At 37.8% G+C, this 22,247-nt stretch overlaps 1 protein-coding gene and 1 pseudogene across 1 annotated transcript in view; both read right to left on the reverse strand.

Annotated features, from left to right (window-relative positions):
• Positions 1 to 22,247, reverse strand: part of P3H2 (prolyl 3-hydroxylase 2) — a 159,643-nt gene that overhangs the window by 69,284 nt on the left and 68,112 nt on the right. The window lies entirely within an intron of this gene.
• On the reverse strand, positions 13,563 to 15,495 carry LOC137225030 (RAD52 motif-containing protein 1-like; annotated as a pseudogene).

A 22,247-nucleotide genomic window follows, 5' to 3' on the forward strand; every position in this document is an offset into this window, starting at 1 on the left:
CCACACTGCCCTCCTAGTTTCAATAAACTCATTAATGAAATAGCAGTGATGATTCCTGCATGGTCTACCTCGAGGGGTTGCTGTAAGGAGCAAATAGAAAAATCTATGTGACACTACTTAAAACTCACCTACACAAATACATACACCAGCAAACCCACAATTGAGGTTGCTGCAATTATTTCTATTTAAGTATGCCTTCTCTCCATCGTGATGACAAGAACTTGCCATATTTTCTTGTTATCTTGAGTATTTAGGACAGATAGGCATTTAGTGAATGTTAACGATAATGATGAGAATGAAATTAAACATACCTTGCCCAGTGGACACAATTCTGCCAGTAGTCATGATTGCTGGCAGCAAGAGGCGGCACAAGCCTGAGGACTTTGATTAGAAAGGTTCCCAGTTGGTCTACTTCTGTAATAAAGTAGGAAGCTATGACATTAGTTCAAAGTTTCTTCCATTAACTGTGGTGACCACCACCTCCAGAAAGGCTAAGCCTTCAACATCAGGTTTCTTGTGCAAACAAAGGTAGTGATTCAAGAAATCTGTATCACGTGTCTCCACCGCACCAGATGAAGTCAGCATGCAAGTGGGTCATCTGGATAATGTAAAAGTCAAAGAGATTTGGGAGAAAGTAAAATCAATTAAAAGTAAAATCAATCCCCAAAATATTCCTTTTGGGGAACACTGGGAAAACTTTCCTAAGAGCCAAGTTTGCCTCTTCTTTTCCATCTTAATCCAACCATCTTATCCGTTCTTTTTTTATTTAAGCAGCTTACTGGATCCCCAAATATAGTATCAGCAGTAACTTCAAAGAAGCCATGATGAGTTCTTCAAGGACTTACCCTCATAAGCATCTTTTTTATGGTTGAACAGACCTGACCTCCAGGTCTCATCTTAAAAGTCAAAGCTTTCCCCTTTCATGAAAGCCTCCTATGTCTGATCAGTCCCAGCTACACAGCAAAGTTAAATAGGGTCACAGTTAAGTGTGGGTCTCTAGTGTGAAGCCCATCCAGGGGTGGGGTGATTTTTCCTGTGCGTGGTCTGGCTGGGCAGCTGCCACAGACACACGTTGATTATTTTAAGCCCGCTGAAGTGCCTGAAGACTAACTGGCCTTTCAGAAAGGCTTCCTGAGGAGTCATTTTTCCAAGGAGGAGTGAACTCAGTCAAAAATGTAAAACAAAAGAAAGCAATGTCTACAAAATCCTAGTTAAAATGCTGGAGTGAAAACTGGCTGGTTCTGCAGTTGCAAGGAGCTTTTAGGCCTACTCTAGTCCAAATTCCACAATTTTGTAAAAGAAGAAACTGAGAACCATAAAACAGAAATGATTTTCCCAAAGTCACTTGGAAAAACTCCATCCCCAAGGCCCTAACTAACCATCTTTGACTTACACTATGCTAGTCTTCCAGATGTTTAGTCTAAATAATGCCTAACTACAGACTTCTGGAAACCCATGCTTACAGAACACCCAACATGAAAAGTTTCCAAATAATCAAAACTTTGGATTGAGAAATTAATATAACCACAAAAAACATTTGAGCAGTTTCAGAGATTTCACACCTTTTATGTAAACGTTTTAATCTGATGGAGAAGTAAACACATCAGAAAGTACAAAAGTGTTTCCCTTTCTTATGCATCATTGTAGCTCATTAAAGTAATAATAACCTGCCTCTGCCTCTGCTTGTTTTTTAGCATTTCTTGAGCCTGGAAAGTGAAAGTCAATTGGCCTGGTTCACTTTGTTTTTAAAGTCTTCCTTTTTTGATTTTTTTGGGATTTTCAACACTGCTATAATGCATAAATCCAAAACAAACACATTTTTTCTCACTTATAATTTCCTTTTTTGAAAAAGTATCTTCCTCTTCTCTGCAAATATTTTATTCCTAGATTATGTAAACCCTTTCTCAACCAGTTTTTAAAAATAAAGTCCACACTTAAAGCTGAAATTGTACAAATTTGTAATATTCGTACTGTCAGATGCCTATCTACCTGGCTACGCATCAGCCAGCCCGTCCATCCATCCATCCATCCATCCATCCATCCATCCATCCATCCAACCATCCACCCATCCATCCATCCATCCATCCGTCCATCCGTCCATCCATCCATCCATCCATCCATCCATCCATTGACTTCCTTTCTGTTAGCCTATTTACTTAAAAATGAGATTCTTGAGAATTCTCATAATGCCTTCCTCATAGTATTGTTATAACAATTAAACTGAAATGAGGAGAGCTTTGTAAACTGAACATATCATACAGATACTACTTGTTCTAATATTGCAGCCTGGTTCTTCAATCAGTGAAATGCATGGTCCTTATTAGGAGCTCTGTGAAAATTTACTGGGTGTATAAAGCTATAAAATTAAAAGTTTAGGCAGGGGTGAAAATCTCTAAATTTTATTTAAAACATTTGGCTTTCTACAAGCCAAGCACTGTTTTAGGTGATTTACAAACATGAACTCATTTAATCCACATAACACTCTTATAAAGTAGGTACTATTGTCATTCTCATTTATATATGGGGAAACTGAGGCACTGAAAGTAGAAGGAACTTGCCCAAGTTCATAGAGTTGGAAATAAGAGAGAACATAATTCCAACCCAGGCAGTTTGGCTCTGAGGCGTGTGATTTTAAGCTATGATGTCTAATTCCTTGCCATTTAGCTCTGGAGAGAGAAAACCCCAAATAGATAATACCGTACTCTGAAGTACGGATGATATAAATTTACCTCTGTGTTCTATCCATAAGGACAACCAGAAAAGGGTATCACAGCCAGCTAATTCCACCCCTATGTAAAATAACTAATGAGAGGAAGAATGGCTGGGTACCTGAAAAGTCTAAAATAGAAGAATTCACTGTAAGAAATTATGTCCATATAACGAAACATAAGATTATAAAGAAGGAAGTCATTACTTAACCTATATTGTAAATATCTGTTGTATTTTCAGTAACATAAAATTAAGTAGCTCTCTAAATAAAGTAGATGCTGTTAATATTACTGACCCTTAAATGAGTAATGGACTCAAACTACTAATTTCCAATCATTCCCTGCTCAGGATTTCATGTAGCCATCTTCCCATTGGTTGCTGGTCCATGTGTTTTGCACACAGGAGGTCCTCTGTTCTGGGTCTGAGCATACACCCTCCTCCCTGTTATCACAGAATACAGTTCTAAGACCAGGCTTCTGCTCCCTGCTTTGTCTATATTGCTGACTGAGCCCTCTGTACTCCATTCCTTGGCTTTTCGTTTGAAGTGGCTCTCCTATTCCTAGCAACAAGTTCCCTCCATTTCCACACGTTTCCAGAAGAGTGACTGATAATCCCCATATCGTCCACGATTTGAAACCCAAATTTACCGTACCATGCCCAATAAGAGACAAATAATAAATGTTAGCCCTTTCCTTAAAGGGATAATTACGATATTTAGCAAAAGAATAGGAAAGCCACTCTCACCCAGAATACCCGGTAGTAATCCGTTTGTGTCCTACTTTAACAGAGCGCAAAGTCAGGGTTAGGGGTTTCATGTAAAGTCAGGATTGGAAGGAACAGGGATACATGTTTAAAGAGCGATCCCAGCCAAGCCCTGGAGTCCAGAAATCCTCCACCTCTTCTTTTAAGTTGACACACTTGAAGGGGATGTTCCTTGTTAGATGTTTCCATGCTGAGAGGCTCTCATGGCGATGCACCCAGATCAGCAGCCATAGCTCAAACCAAGGGTCTTTTTTTTTTTTTTTTTTGCGGTACGTGGGCCTCTCACTGTTGTGGCCTCTCCCGTTGCGGAGCACAGGCTCCGGACGTGCAGGCTCAGCGGCCATGGCTCACGGGCCTAGCTGCTCCGCGGCACGTGGGATCTTCCTGGACCGGGGCACGAACCCGCGTCCCCTGCATCGGCAGGCGGACTCTCAACCACTGCGCCACCAGGAAAGCCCCCAAGGGTCTTTTTGACCATAGGTGTCTTGGCTTAATCTTTGTAGTGCCCTGCATAGGGTGTGATATGCAGTGAATGTTCCTAGAATTAACTAAAATTCTATGATTCTTAGAATGGAGACCCTGTGTTCTATTATGACGTTATTATTATTTGGGGTTTTGTTTGGGTTTTCTCTTAGTTTCCTTACAAAGTCCATTCTTTAAAAGCCCAAAGACGTCTCTGAGGATATAAGAGAAGAAAATGATAATGTGTCAGGACTTGGGCTAAGCGAGTCTAGGGAGAGGAGAGTGAGGAAAGCACGGAGAAATTTCCAGGAGCCAAGATGGAGGTAGAAAGCAGGAAGTTGCCACTAACTCACAATGTCCCTTACAGGCCTCTTTGATTTCTATTAGGTTCTTGCCAACTCCTAGAAAGCCGGCCTGTGTTTCTTAAGTAAATATTTTATTACCTCTTAAGGACAGGGTGAGGGTGGTTAATATTTACTGAGTATCTATTGTGAATTTGGCATCTTGCTGACATCTCACATATGTTATCTGATTTAATGGAGCTCTCAATAACTGAGTACCAGAAGCTGGTGATCCCAGCAGCTGAGACTATTGATTCAATTAACCATGAAGCCCTTGTATCTGAGATAAACCTCTTATTTAATCTCTTGCTGATAATTATTAACAAGAAAGTTTTAGGGGAGCAAAAATATCCAGGGATTTTTAAAAACTGCAGACTGTTACCCATATTTATTCTTAAATAGCCCCCGACTTGACAATTTCATTTGGTGAGAACTGTATGTTTACATGTCAAATTGTGGTCATTCCTTCACAACTGATAATCCTTTAGAAATGCCAATAGGCAATAGGAAATTGGTGACTTTCTTTTTTTTTTCTCTTTTTTCATTAAAGTATCTGATCTGTGTCTTGCATTCAACATAATTTTGGACTCAGAATCATATTTAATGACAAAATATTAGAGAATCATTATCCACAGTGCTATTTAACCCTGTTCTGGAATTTTGATCAATAAATCAAGATATGACAAAAAATTATAAAAAAGACAAAATTCATCATTACTTGAGGAACAAAAACAATTTGCTAAACTGTTAGATTTAATGAGTTCAATCAAGTAGCTATATAATAGATAATACAAAAACTGTTTAGTTTTCTTGTATTCCTTTAGTAAACAATTTAAATATATAAAGATAAAAGATAACATCTACAGATTGAATATGCAAACCTTTAAAACAATGACTTTTGTAAGTTATGTATTACAGCCATTTGAAGAACACTAAAATTTCACTAAAAGATAGAAAATATCTAAATAATCAGAAAAACAGTGAGTTTTTCTTAAACTTGACCAAATGATTCTGATGTTCCCTTGAAAAACTGAAAAGACCAAAGAGATAACGTTTTGAAAATCAAAAGCAACGAGGGCAAATTTGCTATAATAAAGCCACAGTAATGAAAATACTCTATTAGTGAGAGAAAATTGGACAGAAAATCAGTGGAACAAACTAAATAGCCCATAAACAGATCTTAGAATATAAAGGAACTTAATATAGTAAGAATGAGGCAATACCAATCAATGAGAATAGTATGTGAATTCAGTTAATGATATTCGAAAAACTGTTGATTATTTAGAAAACATCACTTTGACCTTAGCCTGAGATCAAACTAAATAATAAACTGCAGATGGAGTAAAGAGTTATAGGCACTAAAATGCATTTCAAATTATATATTTAAAAAATCTAGAATAAAATGGATGCAAATCAATAAAATTAGAAATGAAAAAGGAGAAATCACAAGTGACACCTCAGAAATACAAAGGATTGTAAGAGACTACTACAAATAACTATATATCAATAAAATGGACAACCATGAAGAAATGGACAAATTCTTGGAAATGTACAATTTTCCAAGACTGAACTAGGAAGAATTAGAAAATATAAACAGACCTATCACAAGTAATTAAATTGAAACTGTAATTTAAAATCTTCCAACAAACAAAAGTCCAGGACCAGATGGCTTCACAGATGAATTCAACCAAACATTTGGAGAAGAGCTAACACTAATCCTTCTCAAACTCTTCCAAAAAATTGCAGAGGGAGGAACACTCCCAAATTCATTCTACAAAGAAGCCACCATCACCCTGATACCAAACCAAAAAAGATATCACTAAAAAAGAAAATTATAGACCAGTATCACTGATGAACATAGATGCAAAAATCCTCAACAAAATACTAGCAAACAGAATCCAATAACATATTAAAAGGATCGTACACCATGATCAGGTGGGATTTATCCCAGAAATGCAAGGATTCTTCAATATATGCATCAATCAATGTGATACACCATAATAACAAATTAAGAAATAAAACCCATATGATCATCTCAACAGATGCAGAAAAAGCTTTTGACAAAATTCAACACCTATTTATGATAAAAACTCTCCAGAAAATGGGCATAGAGGGAACCTACCTCAAAATAACAAAGGCCATATATGACAAACCCACAGCAAACATCATACTCAATGGTGAAAAACTGAAAGCATTTCCACTAAGATCAGGAACAAGACAAGGATGTTCACTCTCACCACTCTTATTCAACATAGTTTTGGAAGTCCTAGCTACAGCAATCAGAGAAGAAAAAGAAATAAAGGGAATACAAATTGGAAAGGAAGAAGTAAAACTGTTACTGTCTGCAGATGACATGATAATATACATAAAAAATCCTAAAAATGCCACCAGAAAATCACTAGAACTAATCAATGAATTTGGTAAGGTTGCAGGATACAAAATTAATGCACAGAAATCTCTGGCATTCCTATACACTAAAAATGAAAAATCAGAAAGAGAAATAAAGGAAACAATCTCATTTACCATTGCAAGAGAAAGAATAAAATACCTAGGAATAAACCTACCTAAGGAAGCAAAGGACTTGTACCCAGAAAACTATAAAACACTGATAAAAGAAATCAAAGATGACATAAAGAGATAGAGAAATGTACCATGTTCTTGGATTGGAATAATCAATATTGTGAAAATGACTATACTACCCAAAGTAATCTACAGATTCAGTGCAATCCCTATTAAGCTACCAACGGCATTCTTCACAGAATTAGAACAAAAAATTTTACAATTTGTATGGAAACACAAAAGACCGTGAATAGTCAAATCATTCTTGAGAAAGAAAAACGGAGCTGGAGGAATCAGGCCCCCAGACTTCAAACTGTACTACAAAGCTACAGTAATCAAGACAGTATGGTACTCGCACAAAAACAGAAATATAGATCAGTGGTACAGGATAGAAAGCCCAGAGATAAACCTACGCGCATATGGTCACCTAATTTACGACAAAGGAGACAAGAACATACAGCGGAGAAAAGACAGACTCTTCAATAACTGGTGCTGAGAAAACTGGACAGCTACATGTAAAAGAATGAAATTAGAACACTAATGAACACCATACACAAAAATAAACTCCAAGTAGATAAAAGACCTAAATGTAAGACCAGACAGTATAAAACTCTTAAAGGAAAATATAGGAAAAACACTCTTTGACATAAACCACAGCAAGGTGAGGGTGGTTACCCACCCTTTTTTTTTTGACCCACTCCCTAGAGTAATGAAAATAAAAACAAAAATTAAAAAATGGGACCTAATGAAACTTAAAATCTTTTGCACAGCAAAGGAAACCATAAACAAGACAAATAGACAACCCTCAGAATGGGAGAAAATACTTGCAAATGAAACAACAGACAAAGGATAAATCTCCAAAATATACAAACAGCTCATACAGCTCAATATCAAAAAAAAAAAAAGTCCAATTAAAAAAATGGGTGGAAGACCTAAATAAACATTTTTCCAAAGAAGACATACAGATGGCCAAGAGGCACATAAAAAGATGCTCAACATCACTAATTATTAGAGAAATACAAATAAAAAGTACAATGAGGTATCACCTCACACCAGTCAGAATGGCCATTATCAAAAAATCTAGAAACAATAAATGCTGGAAAGGGTGTGGTAAAAAGGGAACCCTCCTACACTGTTGGTGGGAATATAAATTGATATAACCCCTATGGAGAACAGTATGGAGGTTCCTAAAAAACTAAAAATAGAACTACCATATGATCCAGCAATCCCACTACTGGGCATATACCCTGAGCAAACCATAATTCAAAAAAGACATGTACCACAGTGTTCACTGCAGCACTATTTACAATAGCCAGGACGTGGAAGCAACCTAAATGTCCATCGACAGATGAACGGATAAAGAAGATGTGGCACGTATATACAATGGAATATTACTCATCCATAAAAAGAAACAAAATTGAGTTATTTGTAGTGAGGTGGGTGGACCTAGAATCTGTCATACAGAGTGAAGTTAAGTCAGAAAGAGAAAAACAAATACCGTATGCTAACACATATACATGGAAGCTAAAAAAATAAATAAATAAATAAAAAGGTACTGATGAACCTAGTGGCAGGGTAGGAATAAAGACGTAGACATAGAGAATGGACTTGAGGACATGGTCGGGAGGGGGAAGCTGGGGTGAAGTGAGAGTAGCAGTGACATATATACACTACCAAATGTAAAATAGATAGCTAGTGGGAAGCAGCAGCATAGCACAGGGAGATCAGCTCAGTGCTTTTCGAAGAGCTAGAGGGGTGGGATACAGAGGGTGGGAGAGAGGCTCATATCCCCTGAGGCAGGGGATATGGGGATATATGTATGCATATGGCTGATTCACTTTGTTGTACAATAGAAAGTACCACAGTATTGTGAAGCAATTATACTCCAGTAAAGATTTATAAAAAAAAAAAAAAAACAGATTTTGAAAAAATAAAATAAAATACATGTGAATATTTCTTATACCTACATAAGAATAATTTTATTATGCTTAGAAGTGATGGAAGTCACAAGTAAACTGCAAATCAATTAAAATACTAAATACCCTAAAATAAACTATAAAACAACTAGAATAAAATATTTGTAGACACTTCTGATTTCTATAACGGAAGACATCAGTAGGAAAAGCTTGTCAATGTGAACATAGACAAACTAGAAAAAATAAAACCAAAATAAACCCTTATGTATACCTAATAACATAATCATGTGGGAGAAATATTTTTAAACAAATGTTAGCATCTTAATATACAGGGGGTTTTTGTAACTTTTAAGCAAAAATCACTAAAACTCTAATAAATATCCTACAACTCACAAAGAAACAAATGCAGGTTGGTAACAAACATTTAAAATTTCAGCTAAGATTTGTAACAAGCATTTTAAAAGTTCGACTAGAGATAGCTGACCAATACTCACTAAAAGTGCCAAGATCATGAAAGACAAATACTGACTGAGAAACTATCAAAGTGGAGGAGACTAAAGGGACATACCAACTAATACAATGTGTGATCTTGGACTGGATCTTGGAGCAGAAAAATGACATTACTGGAAAAATTGATGAAATTGGAATAAGTCTGTAGTTAATAGTATGGCATCACATGTTAATTTCCTGGTTTTGACAATTGAATGTACCATGGTTATATAAGTTGATAAAATAAGGAGAAATGGGTAAAGGATATCTTATTTTTGCAAGATGTCTGTCCTATTTTTGCAAGCTTTCTATAATTCTAATATTTTACTCAAAATAAGAAGTTAAAAAGAATTAAGTCACCATGTGACTAAAGGGGAAGAAAGAAAGCATAATAAAATGTGTTGTATGCTATCAATAAAAATAAACTGCAAAGTTTTTCTTGGGGAAAAAATAGCTCAATTACATAAGAAACAAAGAATTACAAACAAGAATTAACAAACCGTATGGTTTAAGCAGTTTACAAAAGAGTGCAGAAGCCCATCTAGCCTGAAATCCCATGTTTATGTTTCTTTTCCCAAGCAGAAAGGAGTAACATTCATATTCTATCACTCAAGATAAAGAGGTTTTCCCCCTTTCAACAGTTTTGTTCTTTTACAGTCAAACATTCAATAAACAGAAATTTGCAAACAACGGTTCCCTTGGCAACCAGGGAAGCTCCTGTTTTCTGCTTTTGGGTATATATTTGATTTCCTAACATAGTTCTCCCTACAATTTCAAGCACATATTATGAAATACTTTTTAACGCAATATTCAACCGAACAAAATGTTCTAAAAAGATTTAATGTTTTTCCCCATCAAGTGGCAACATAAGACTCGCATGATGTAAAAGCATGTAAAGGAATTTACATAGACTTCTAAGTAACAGTGCTGTGCAGAGGGCTGATTTAAAGAGGTAGCTGATATACCTAATCACATATCAATAATTATTCCTCATAATCTCAGTCAAAAGTCTGATGTAGTAATGATGGTGACACTCAAAAACCCTAACAGCCAGACTTGCATTTTCTGTGTTGGTATTCCATCTAGGTATATTAGGTACAGCCATTAGTGGTATAATATGAACAATGATTTGCCTCAGAATTTGGACATCATCTTTCACAATAAACATGGGAATTCAGCGGTTTCTACAGGATTGCACAGTTTCAGATATAAACAAAAATATAGGGAAATATTCACATATTTTCCAGGTGATTCCAAGCACTCATATAAAAAATTTGAAAACAAAGAGAAGCTAGACTCAAAGCTCCATACTGTTTGATTTCATTGATAGACATTCTTGAATTGGCAAAACTTGAGGAACAATGAGATCAATGGTTGTTAGGGACTGGGGGCAAGGGAGGGGATGAATATAAAAGGGCAGCGTGAGGAAATTTTGGGGGGTGATGGGACTGCTCTGTATCTTTTTTTTTTTTTTTTTTTTTTTGCGGTACGCGGGCCTCTCACTGCCGTGGCCTCTCCCGTTGCAGAGCACAGGCTCCAGATGCGCAGGCTCAGTGGCCATGGCTCACGGGCCCAGCCGCTCCGCGGCATGTGGGATCTTCCCGGACCGGGGCACGAACCCGCATCCCCTGCATCGGCAGACAGACTGTCAACCACTGCGCCACCAGGGAAGCCCTGTACCTTAATTTTGATGACAGTGATTACTTGACTCTATGCATTTGTCAAAAGTAATAGAACTGTACACCGAGTGAATTTCACTGTATGAAAATTCAAAATAAATACATTTTAAATATTTGAAAACATCTGACTGAATTATATTTCTTTCTCTTCTCTTTCTCCTTCTTGTTTTGTTTCCAATTTGCTTCTTTAGCCATTAGGAATAGTTGTCAAAACAAAGGACTTGGCAACAGAAGACCAGCATTTGACCTTTGACTCCTGCATTATTTGTTGCATGACTTTAGGAGAACATTTTAACTTCTCTGGTTCATTATATATAAAATGGTTATGAGAAGAATTGACACCCCACCCATCCCACTGTATTTAGGAACTGAGTGAGTTAATCAATATAACATCCTATAAACATTATCACATTTTATCTGAACATAAAGCTTATTACATAGGTAAAGTTTTAACTCACTAAAAATTACAGGGTCTTAAACAGTTAAATAATTTATTCTCTATTTTGAAATTGTGATTCCATTTTGGGGGACATCCTTTTTGTCATTCCGTTTTGATCCACCAGCTATGATCTATTTACCAATTCTCTGTCACCCATCAAGGAACCTATGGGTTTCCCTTTTACTTCTCCTATTTTGTTGATATGGTTAACATGCCCTTTGCCTTAATTTTCACTAAAAGGCAGCAGGGTTGGGGTGTTGCACTATTGATACCTCAAAGTTATTCTTCTTTAAACAAAAGCAAGAACCATCTGTTGAGCTTGAGGGCATTTGGGAGATTTGAAGCAAACCCAGATCTCATGTAGGAATGTCTTACCAGGCTTTCTTCCCCTAACATGTGCTGCTAATTAGCACTGAGATTTGGAGTAGGGGAAGGGAACAAAAGGTATAAGCAGAATATGTGCTCAATTGTTAAGGACGTTTAGTTTGTCATAGATGGGAAACTGCAGTGAAGAGTCCCTGGAAACGACCTACTAATAATTTTATTCTATTACAATCACTGTCTCTGCTACTGTTATACTTCTACATCATTTGGCTTCCCATTTTTCCACTTTCAGAACAAAATTTACCTCTGAAAGTCCTAGCGGTCACTACCACCTCCTTCCTACCTCTGTTCTTCTCTAATATGAAGTGGCAGTTTCTGTCTTTTTTACCACATGACTCTCCCTTTTCTTCCAAATTCTTTCTCACTGGTTTTTATGTCATCTTTGATTCTCATTTGAGAAGTTTGCTGTCAACTAATGATGCAGCCTACTTATCACACGTGTCCCCAAACAAATAGCAAATAATGAGTATACACAGACTACATATATATGTGTGTGTGTATATATATGTATATATTCAAATATATATATTTAAATAAATAAAATACTAGTGAAATCCTATCAGAACAAACGCCAAGAGAGTGATCTAATCATCTTGCACTTTGGAACTGTCTTGAAATGATTATTCCTCAATGACTAACAACATTTAAAGTAGTATATCACTTTATAGTTGACAAGCAGCAACCTACAGATATAATTGCATCAGGCTTACTATAATCTTGTGAGATCATTCTTTTTTATCTCCGTTTTAAAAATAGTAACATTGAGTCTCAGAAAGAATATGAGAACTTACGATTGCATGGAGACAAGGCAGGGAATTCAACTCATAATCTAATGTCAAAACACATTCATCTCTATTCTTTCTATTTCTTCCTCAACCTCATTCACTCAACCTACTATTGACCTTTATTCAAAGGAAACAAAAGTAGTTCTCCCAAGTTTCCTTTGTAGAATCTGACAGAGGCCAGGGATATCCCCGGCTCTGCACTAGCACAGTGGTCACCCTGCTCCTGCCCTTACTATGATATAGACTAGGCAGTTGTCATGGTGTATTAGATACTTACATTGATTCATTTAAAAACAAAGGCTTCCAAAAACATGGAAAATCTATGAACTGGGTAATCATTCTTTGAAAAACTAAGTTGACAACATTGGCAAGGTAGGAAGGATATATTTACTTGGTAATATAATAAAATTTTTAACTAACAAATAAAAGTATCATGGATTGGCAGATGCAAAAGCCCAAATAACCTAAGATAATAGTAATAATCTCTATGTGGTATATTTTTTATTTATTTTAGCCAGTCACATAACCCATTTTATTTGACTCTCAGGTGAAAACAGAGTATCTGCCCATTTTAAAGATAAAGACACCGTAGTTGAGTAATTTCTCTGAAGTCACACAGGTAGAAAGGAAAGAATTAAGGACTATAATTTATGCCTTTCCATCTTTTTTTTATGCATAACTGATTTACTTTGTTATAAAACAGAAACTAACACACCATTGTAAAGCAAATATACTCCAACAAAGATGCCAAAAAAATAAAAAACAATAAAATAAAATAAAATGTTGCCATTTCCTCCAAACTCTCAGTATTCACGTCTCATTATTAATTCACCACTCTGTTATTAGGGGTTACCACTGAATCAGTGATGACTCCAGAACTTCTGTAGAAGGGGTTTGGGGCAGGTGAGCAATTCATTCTGGGAAAGAGAGTCTAAAACCAAGTGAACGGCCCTTTACATTAGCATGGGCAAACTTCCCACATCCCACCTTGTCTCAACAGAGCCATGAATCTAGAAAAAACTACTGTGTCACTTTTCAGAGGTCTACCCTGTGTGCACACATGGAGAAGACACTTAGAATGTTAAAGTCAGCGTGTTAAGTAATTTTCTTGAAATACTGTAACTAGCACCCTATTTACTTTCTTCACAGTCCTTTTCATAATCTATTTAATTTTAGTCCTTTTTAATTGTCTGGTACACCTTTAACACCTAAACTCCAAGACAGAAGGAGCTTCATCTTATTTCCAGTGCCTAGCACATAATGGTTTCTAAATGGAACTGATTCCAAGATTGGCCTCATTTAGGAATGGATCTGTTGTTATAATCAGGCTTCCGAAATCTTTAGTATCAATATGGAATCCTTTCCTCTCACGTTTCACAGGAAGCTAGACTTCTTAAAGCCCAAACATGGATACGTCTGAAGTTTCCTTGACTGATTTAAATTGAATTAAAATAATTATATTGTACAGGAAAAACTTTCAAAATTTTTACATTTTTCAGAACATAACCACCTTTTCTTTCTCTACTTTCTTCCCTTCAAAACAAACTTTGCAACATTGGGGTGAGTTAAATAATCAGAAATCTAGCCCCAAATTAAGCTCTCAATGACATGAAACACATTTTTTGCTCCTTTTTAATAAAAACCCTATATGCAGTACATTAATGTTTTCTTTTAGAAATTACGTTGACAACTTAATCCCTAATTTGAGGCATCCATATAATTGGTTTACAGAAAGGTTCTTCGGCAAAATATTTAACACAAGATATATGTGAGATGCTGAGATCTGGGTAATATACCTTACTTGAAAGGCATGAATAGTTTTTAAACACTGTAGCATAATCACACTTAAGGCCATAGTTACTTTCTTCCCAAATCCTTGCAATTCTATTAGAGGGGAGTTCTAAAAGGCCTGTGTCTTCTCCTGGATCCACAACTGTAGACGTACACTGATGGCCCTCGATCCTGCTGTCCAAACTTCAAATAAGGGGCCAGAGACAAGGCTCGGGACTTGGAAAAGTCCTAGAAATTCCCTGCCTCAAAAGCAGTTTCAGAGTTTCACCTTTTCCTAAGGATGACAGAGCTGAGTAGACATGCCAAAGTCTTCCAAATCCTGCTGGTTGTTTTGAATTATGGCTACGCTGGCTGTGTACCCCTTGAGCTTTTATCTCCACATACTTGAATTAAATCCTGCAGTTCTTCTTCAGTTCTAGCATCTGTGACCTCGTCACACGGTCTACATGCCACAGCTGTTTTACCACTTTCTAAAACCACAATCAGCTGTTTCTGGAATGCATCTCTCATAGCCTTCTGAATAGCAACCTTCTGGGTTAGCTTCCTTTTCATAAGGAATGATAATGACCCTTCCTCCAAGTTATCCACAGGTTCCTCAGCCATGCCAACTTCGGGACTCCTGCACTCGTGGGAGGGCAATACCGCCTCTAAAGCACAAAAGAACTTCAGGCTTTGCTTGTGAAGTGGTGTCACAATATCTTCCTTTTCCCTTTCTTCAAGGTTAGAAAGATCCTGAAGCCTGATGATCCTTTTTGACCACCTATTGAAACCAAAGTAGTAATTTGCCAATTCTTGGTATCTGGAGCTGTTTAGGGCAGGCGTATTATGTTGAACTGCCTTATATCTGGTGCCGAGACGAACCTTCACTGGAGATGTCTGAAAAAGCTGCTTCTGGTCGCATGCCTTTTGGGCTCTGTGGGCATCCGTTGCTGAATAAAACTTGATGATGGCATAGAACCCAGGACCGGCCACTGCTGCATCTGGGAAGACTCGGACTGAATACAGAAGGCCAAACTGGGAGAAGATTGCAAGGCCTCGGCCGTGGGTCCAGAGCTCAGCTCCCACACCAGCAAGGTTTTGTCACCCGTGATGGGAACCGCAAAAGGTACCAACTCCACCATCCTATTGTCACTGCACGTGCCTATGCCTTTCCATCTTAATTCTAGGATCTTTCCACCAAACACACTGTCTTCCCTAAAAGGAGAAGTAAATTATAAGTCAAATATGCATTAGTGATTTTTAATATGACTGGATTATTACTTTTAGAAATTAGCGTAAACTTTAGATTTCTCCCCAGAAGGATGCTCGTGTGCACACAGTCGTGCATACAATATTATGGATTTCATAGATCCCCAAGCCTCAACAAAAATATGGACTCTGAGGAAAAATCACTGCTCTGGATAAAATCTTCAGAAAATAATAAGATACCGTGATCTGAGATTTTAGCAAATGGATTTTTAATATCAGTCCTTTTCCCTCAGTCTCAATACCTCAATCTCCCGTACCTATGCATCCTATGCATTTGCATAGTATTGCTATCTTCATATAGTTATTAATCAGCATGCTTTTTAAGGTTATTTTAAATGACTGATGCACATTAGTCATTTGAAGTATGAATGTTGATGAATCTACGGTAAGGCATTTTGATCAAATCAAATCGTAAGCAATTTAACGGTGGATGCTGTATCTAATTCTTTTTTTTTTCTTTTTTTTGCCTTTTGCTTTTCTTCTGATGACATATATTGCAGACATTCAATGTTTGTTACATGAAATCATGATTTAAAAAAAATAAGACAATGGATTATTCCCATTGCAGTGAATAAATAGAGGCCCTGAGCTTCTGCACAGGTGGCATAAGGCTGGCCCTTGCCACAAGTACCCTTTCCTCCCTGCCCCGACTGTGATTTAGTGACCTTCAAACACACCCAGAAAACCTTCTTGTGCCTTTTGCTTATGTACTCCACCTTGACCCCCAATAAAGGCACTTGCCCATGAGTCCTCTTTCTTTCTCGGCCCCCCCAGCTGCTTGGTTGAGCTGGCCCCATTGATGTTCCCACTACATGACTCCCTCATGGCATGCAGTGCCTCTCTTTAGAAGCTGTGAATATAATAAACTTTGTTTTCCTGAACCTTGTCCCCTCTTGTGGCCACACCTGACTAACCATCTCATGAAAGAATGCAAAATACACTCAAATGGTTTCACAAAATGCTTATCTACTGCACCTAACGACATAGCAAGTGAAGACCTGGCACTAACATGGAATCCTGATTGGTCCCAAGCCTCATAGAGGCCATGAGTGAGTAACAAGGTAAGACACACAGAACCTCTTGGCACTTGAGCTGCTGAGGCCTCTCACAGCCTCCTGAGCATCCGCTCTACCTCCAAACCTTAGGCACAGCCCGGCATTATCTCTATCACCTCCCGTGTGTTCCTAGATTACAACCTAGATACGCACAAGAAAAACTAACTCCAGAATGGAAAAAAAAAAAAATGTAAAAGACACAAGCAGGAGTCAAGGAAAAAAGTTATCTAAAATAAAAGCTAAATATTTTTCAGTTCACATTCCCTGTAAAACTCAAGGGATGAAATAAGGATAGCAACTGGCATTGCAGCCTAAAGGAAGTTGTTCCTCTAGGATGCATTAATCATTGAAACCAGAGATGGAAGTGACTGCATAGGCCATTTATTTCTTCCTCAAGGCAAGCCAGAAACATACCTTATAGTTTCCTCCTGAAGTACGTACAGCATTTATCATACCCTGAATAGAGTCATACACCACAATAATTCATATTTTATGGTCAAGACAGAGGTTAAGAGTTTGACGAATAAGCTATACTTAATATGCTTCATTAGAACTTACTTGAAATTTTTTTTTTTAACAATTGAGCATTATAAGGAAGGAAAATTTTATGGGATGCATGATGGTTGAGTTTTCCACTAATAGTAAGGCCCCTGAGATCCCTTCAAACATCATTGCCAGGTGTAGTTAAATGGCAACTGAGAGTTAAATGAAAGCATATATTCCATTTTAATAAGAGTGATTCTTTTCATTGGTATAGTGTTTCACAGACTGCAAAATTTAATGCATCTAATTTTGATATCATAACTTTATAAGATGTAGCATGCATTATCCTCACTTCCTCACTTACAGATGAGGAAACAGGCCCCAGAGATACCAGATTACTAGTTAGAAGTCTTATAGATTGTTAGTGGCAAAATCATCAGATCATTCATTCATTTTTAAAACGTGTAAGTTCATAATATACACTAGGAATAATAGTGGGAACCAGGGATACAAAGATGAGGAAGACACAGTCTTTGCTTCCAGGAGTTCCAAGTCCACCAAGAAGCATGCAAGGAACACACATAAGATTCTAAAGACAGACTACACTATATCCCCAAGAAGGGCTCCAAAATAGCATGGGGACTCACAGGAGGGAGGGATCAATATGAGAGATTATTTGAGTTGATTTTCTACTTATAGTGAACTTGCTAAGGGTAGAAAATAGGACTTATTCATTCTTTTTTATTTTTGTATTTATTTATTTTTGGCTGCATTGGGTCTTCGATGCTGCACGCGGGCTTTCTCTAGCTGCAGCACACAGGGGCTACTCTTTGTTATGGTGCACGGGCTTCTCACTGCGGTGGCTTCTCTTGTTGCGGAGCACAGCCTCTAGGCACCTGGGCTTCGGTAGTTGTGGCATGTGGGCTCAGTAGTTGTGGCTCGTGGGTTCTAGAGCGCAGGCTTAGTAGTTGTGGTCCACGGGCTTAGTTGCTCCATGGCATGTGGGATCTTCCTGGACCAGGGCTTGAACCCGTGTCCCCTGCTCTGGCAGGCGGATTCTTAACCACTGTGTCACCAGGGAAGTCCCAGGACTTATTCATTCTTGTTTCTCCTCAGAGTCTAGAACATCCTGTAGGTGTTGGATGGATGAAATAAATAAAATGAACGCATTAAGCTGTCTGTTCCCTGTATTTCCTCTATGTGATATAGCTAAAATGATTACTGTACACTCTAGGATTAAGAAACAGAACAAAAACTCACTGGACAAAAAAAAAAAAAAAACTCACTGGACTGTGGAGAAATGAGAAAGGTAACTATGGTTGCATTAGACATTTCTTAAAGGTATATTCAGCCTTTTAATCCTTTTCCATGCAATGACTCAGCATTTGTGTATCGATGCCCATAGTAACTGGCACCACAGAAATTTGCCTTACAGTTTATCACTGTAAGGCATTATGTATTATGGGGATGTTTCCAAGGCACTGATAGAATATTTAAATAGTTTTTATTGGGTCTATAGCATGATTACGTAGCTCATTTAATCCACAAACCTGAGTTCAAAATAGGGTGATTTCGGGGCTTCCCTGGTGGCGCAGTGGTTGAGAGTCCGCCTGCCGATGCAGGGGACACGGGTTTGTGCCCCGGTCCGGGAGGATCCCACATGCCGCGGAGCGGCTGGGCCCGTGAACCATGGCAGCTGGGCCTGCGTGTCCGGAGCCTGTGCTCCGCAACGGGAGAGGCCACAACGGTGAGAGGCCCGTGTACCGCAAAAAAAAAAAAAAAAAAAAGGGTGATTTCAGGCTTGTAAGAGAGAATGCCAACTAATGGTTACTGAATCTGTCACTTGCAGAATAACTGGAAAATCAACCTGTTCCATCAGAGTCAAGACCTACAACTGGATCATCTTTTTGTAAGACATGAATCTGATCTGAATGGTCATCCAAGGACAACTGATGTATGAACCAAAGAAAAAAATCACATCCATCATATCCATTCTCCATGAAGGCAATGCTTTCATCTTCATGATCAGGAACATGCAAAGTAGCATTTTTTGAGGTGTGGTGATGATTTTGACTTAAGACATGTGCATCTTTTAGTTTGTTGGCCTTATACAAAGTAGCCTCAACTCAGAGCAAACAATTCTTGTCTGGAAAGCTACTGGCCTTGCAGATAGACTGGATATACGTCTATCATACTATATGCACAAAGTGAGTTAACCAATATGAGATCCATTCAACAAATATTTACTGAGTATCACACACAGCTCGTATGTAATAGTCATAAATTAAGTTCCATTTGGTGGCTTGTGTGACCTTTAGGGAAGCACTAAAATCTGTGTTCAACACAAGTTCTTCATTTGTTATTTTCATACCCCGTTTCCTTTCAGCTTATTAAGAGTGCATTTTCACCAAGAGGGTGGGAATAAAGAGAAGAAAACTTTACTGCCTACTCAGCAAAATGTTTAAAATCTCAGTCCAATAAAGGGTCCTGAGAGGCTCACAGCTGGCTTCTACTTAGTGCAATTACAGAATGAAAACCAGCACTTTTGTCAGAGCCTGCTTAAAAGTTTCCATGCCTGACTTGCAAATGCTTAAAGGAAGTAACAGCTATTCTGCAACCTGAAAGGCCCCAAAGACCTAGGTCAATAGCTCAGCATCCGGTTTGGTCACTGTTTACCCTCCATTAACATTTTAAAACTTAAATTAAGTAATTTCTCCCAATTGCTTTTATGTGGCTTTATATGTCCCCAAGGACAGAGAGAGACAATCTGCCTTTATTGGCCATAAGGACAATTCTGAACTGTTGAGTGGAAAGTAATACCATAAACAGAACTTAAAAATTCATGGTCATGGGAAGTTCAACTTTTTAAAATTTCTCAACATATCAGAAAGTAATTGCTTCATTTTGGTTACCTAGTTTTTTATAGTTTAGAATCACATATACACCCAAAACACATTCCTCTAAGGGAAATACATTAATGATTAAAGTCTACAATTGCCTGGATGTCATCTGGCAATTAGGTGCTTTAAAGACAGTAAACTGGCCCCTATTTTCCCAATGCAATGGTGGAGCAGTGGAGCTAGAGGGAGGAAGAAAGTTATTTATTTTGTTGAAGACCCATCTGGAGTAGAGTCCTCTGATGCGTAACTAACCCAGTAGACATAAATAGGAATCTCAGATTATGTACTGTGTTGGGGGCTGGGGATCACTGGGTATTTGATGCTTTTTAAAAAAACTGGTCCAGTCCATACAGTTTATTGCACGTGTCCACGAAATTTCAGTGTAGACAGCAGAAAGGGGACAGTATTAGGAATCAGATGATACGGTTCCAAAATTTGTTTTCACTTGTTTACTTTGTCTCCTTGTCAGGACATCCTATGAATGTCATTTTGTGTGTGTGTGTGTGTGTGTGTGTGTGTGTGTGTGTGTGTGTGTGTGTATGTCTCCTGGCCATCTGTCTCACAGGAGTATTGTGGGATATATCAAAATATATCAAAGTAGGTTACAAACTCTAAAGCTATATAGCAATGTAAGAGATTATTGTATTTAAGCAATGATTTTAAAGATTAATATGGCAACTTCCTTCAGAACAACCTACGAATAAAAATACCATATTTTCTATTTCACATCATCTCCAGTCCCAGTTTTAGTGTACTAAAACTTTTGGCCTGGATTCAAAGGAATGGTGGTTCCTATTTCACATTGGCATAGTTACTGATACCTTTTAAGGGTATGTGGGATTCCAGCATGTTGACTGTTATTAGTAACAAGAGGCAGTGAAAATTTGTCCCCAGAGCACCACATTCTGGAGAAAACTGGTGAACGCTTATGTTTGCTTTTCACAGAAATAAGAGAACACTTTGGTAGAAAGCTTGAGTAGGAAAAAAGGCTGATCGATTCTAATGCTAAAAATGAAGGCAGGTGGAGCTTTTCATTTGAAATTTAACCATTAGAGATAGTCATTATATATTTTTCCCCTAAAATAATCTCCAGTAACAGAACAGAACCAGATACATGGCCTATTAGTGAAGGGCTGTGAAAGAAGAAATATAAGAAAGTGCTTCGAAATATATGGAATGAAACAATTCCAAAATCACTTTTACAATATCACTATTATAAACGAATAGAGGTGTGTGTGTGTGTGTGTGTGTGTGTGTGTGTGTGTGTTTGAAGATGGAGTCTTACATTTATCACATTTCTAGTTAACTATAGTAAGGTCTCATCTGAGACTTATTACATGCCTTCATGAAATGCAGGCAGTTCTCACCCACTAAGAACCAGAGCAACAAATCAAAATTAAGGAACTAGTGTCTCTAACATCCAGAAAGCCATGAGGATCCCACAGACAAATGGAGACGATGAGGCCACAGAGTGATGAGTGGAAAGAGTGCTGATTTGCTGTGGGTAATTCACAGCTTTCAGCAACTTTTCATTCTTCTGGAACTAGTACCTTATGTTGGTGGAAGGGAGAATGGCAGCCTGTAAGATCTTTATTGGGAAAATATTATACCTCTTTCAAACCCTTATCCTGTTCTTGATATCAACCGAGTGTTTATGTCATGATTAGAAATGATAATGAGAATAAGGATAATCAACCCCCAGCCGACAGGCTCCACAAGTCCTCAGCAATGTTTCCCAGGGTTAGGTGGAGGAGGCTGCAGTCAAAGAGTGACACGGTGTCGGGGCTGAAAGGAAGCACAGAGGCCACCCTCTCTGATCTTCTCAAGGGGACACTGCAGCTCAGGGATAAATGGGGTGAGGATGGAAGGTTTGTTCAAGGTCCTAAGGGCCAATAGCAGAATCAGAGCTAAAATTCAGGTGTCTCACTAAAATATTCTTTCCACTGTACTCACAGTCTCCCTTTTAGTTTTCTAGCAATTGCAGGAAGAGGAGGGAGATACGGAAATATAACTAATTTGACTGCTAAGTCAGCAAGTTCATTTCTGATGGAAAAGGGAAAAAAAATAAAACAAACAAAAAAGCTTTGAAGCCAATAAGGCTTTGAATCTCAGTGTTATCAACTACTGGGCAAAGTACTAAGCCTCTATGATTCTTACTTGCTTGTCTACAGTTTAACTAGGATATAATTTATGCTTATTTTCTCCTCCTAGTTTCTAGGACAATATTTTTCATTTAGTAAATACT

Source organism: Pseudorca crassidens, chromosome 5 (genome assembly GCF_039906515.1).
Source record: "Pseudorca crassidens isolate mPseCra1 chromosome 5, mPseCra1.hap1, whole genome shotgun sequence".
NCBI lineage: Eukaryota > Metazoa > Chordata > Mammalia > Artiodactyla > Delphinidae > Pseudorca > Pseudorca crassidens.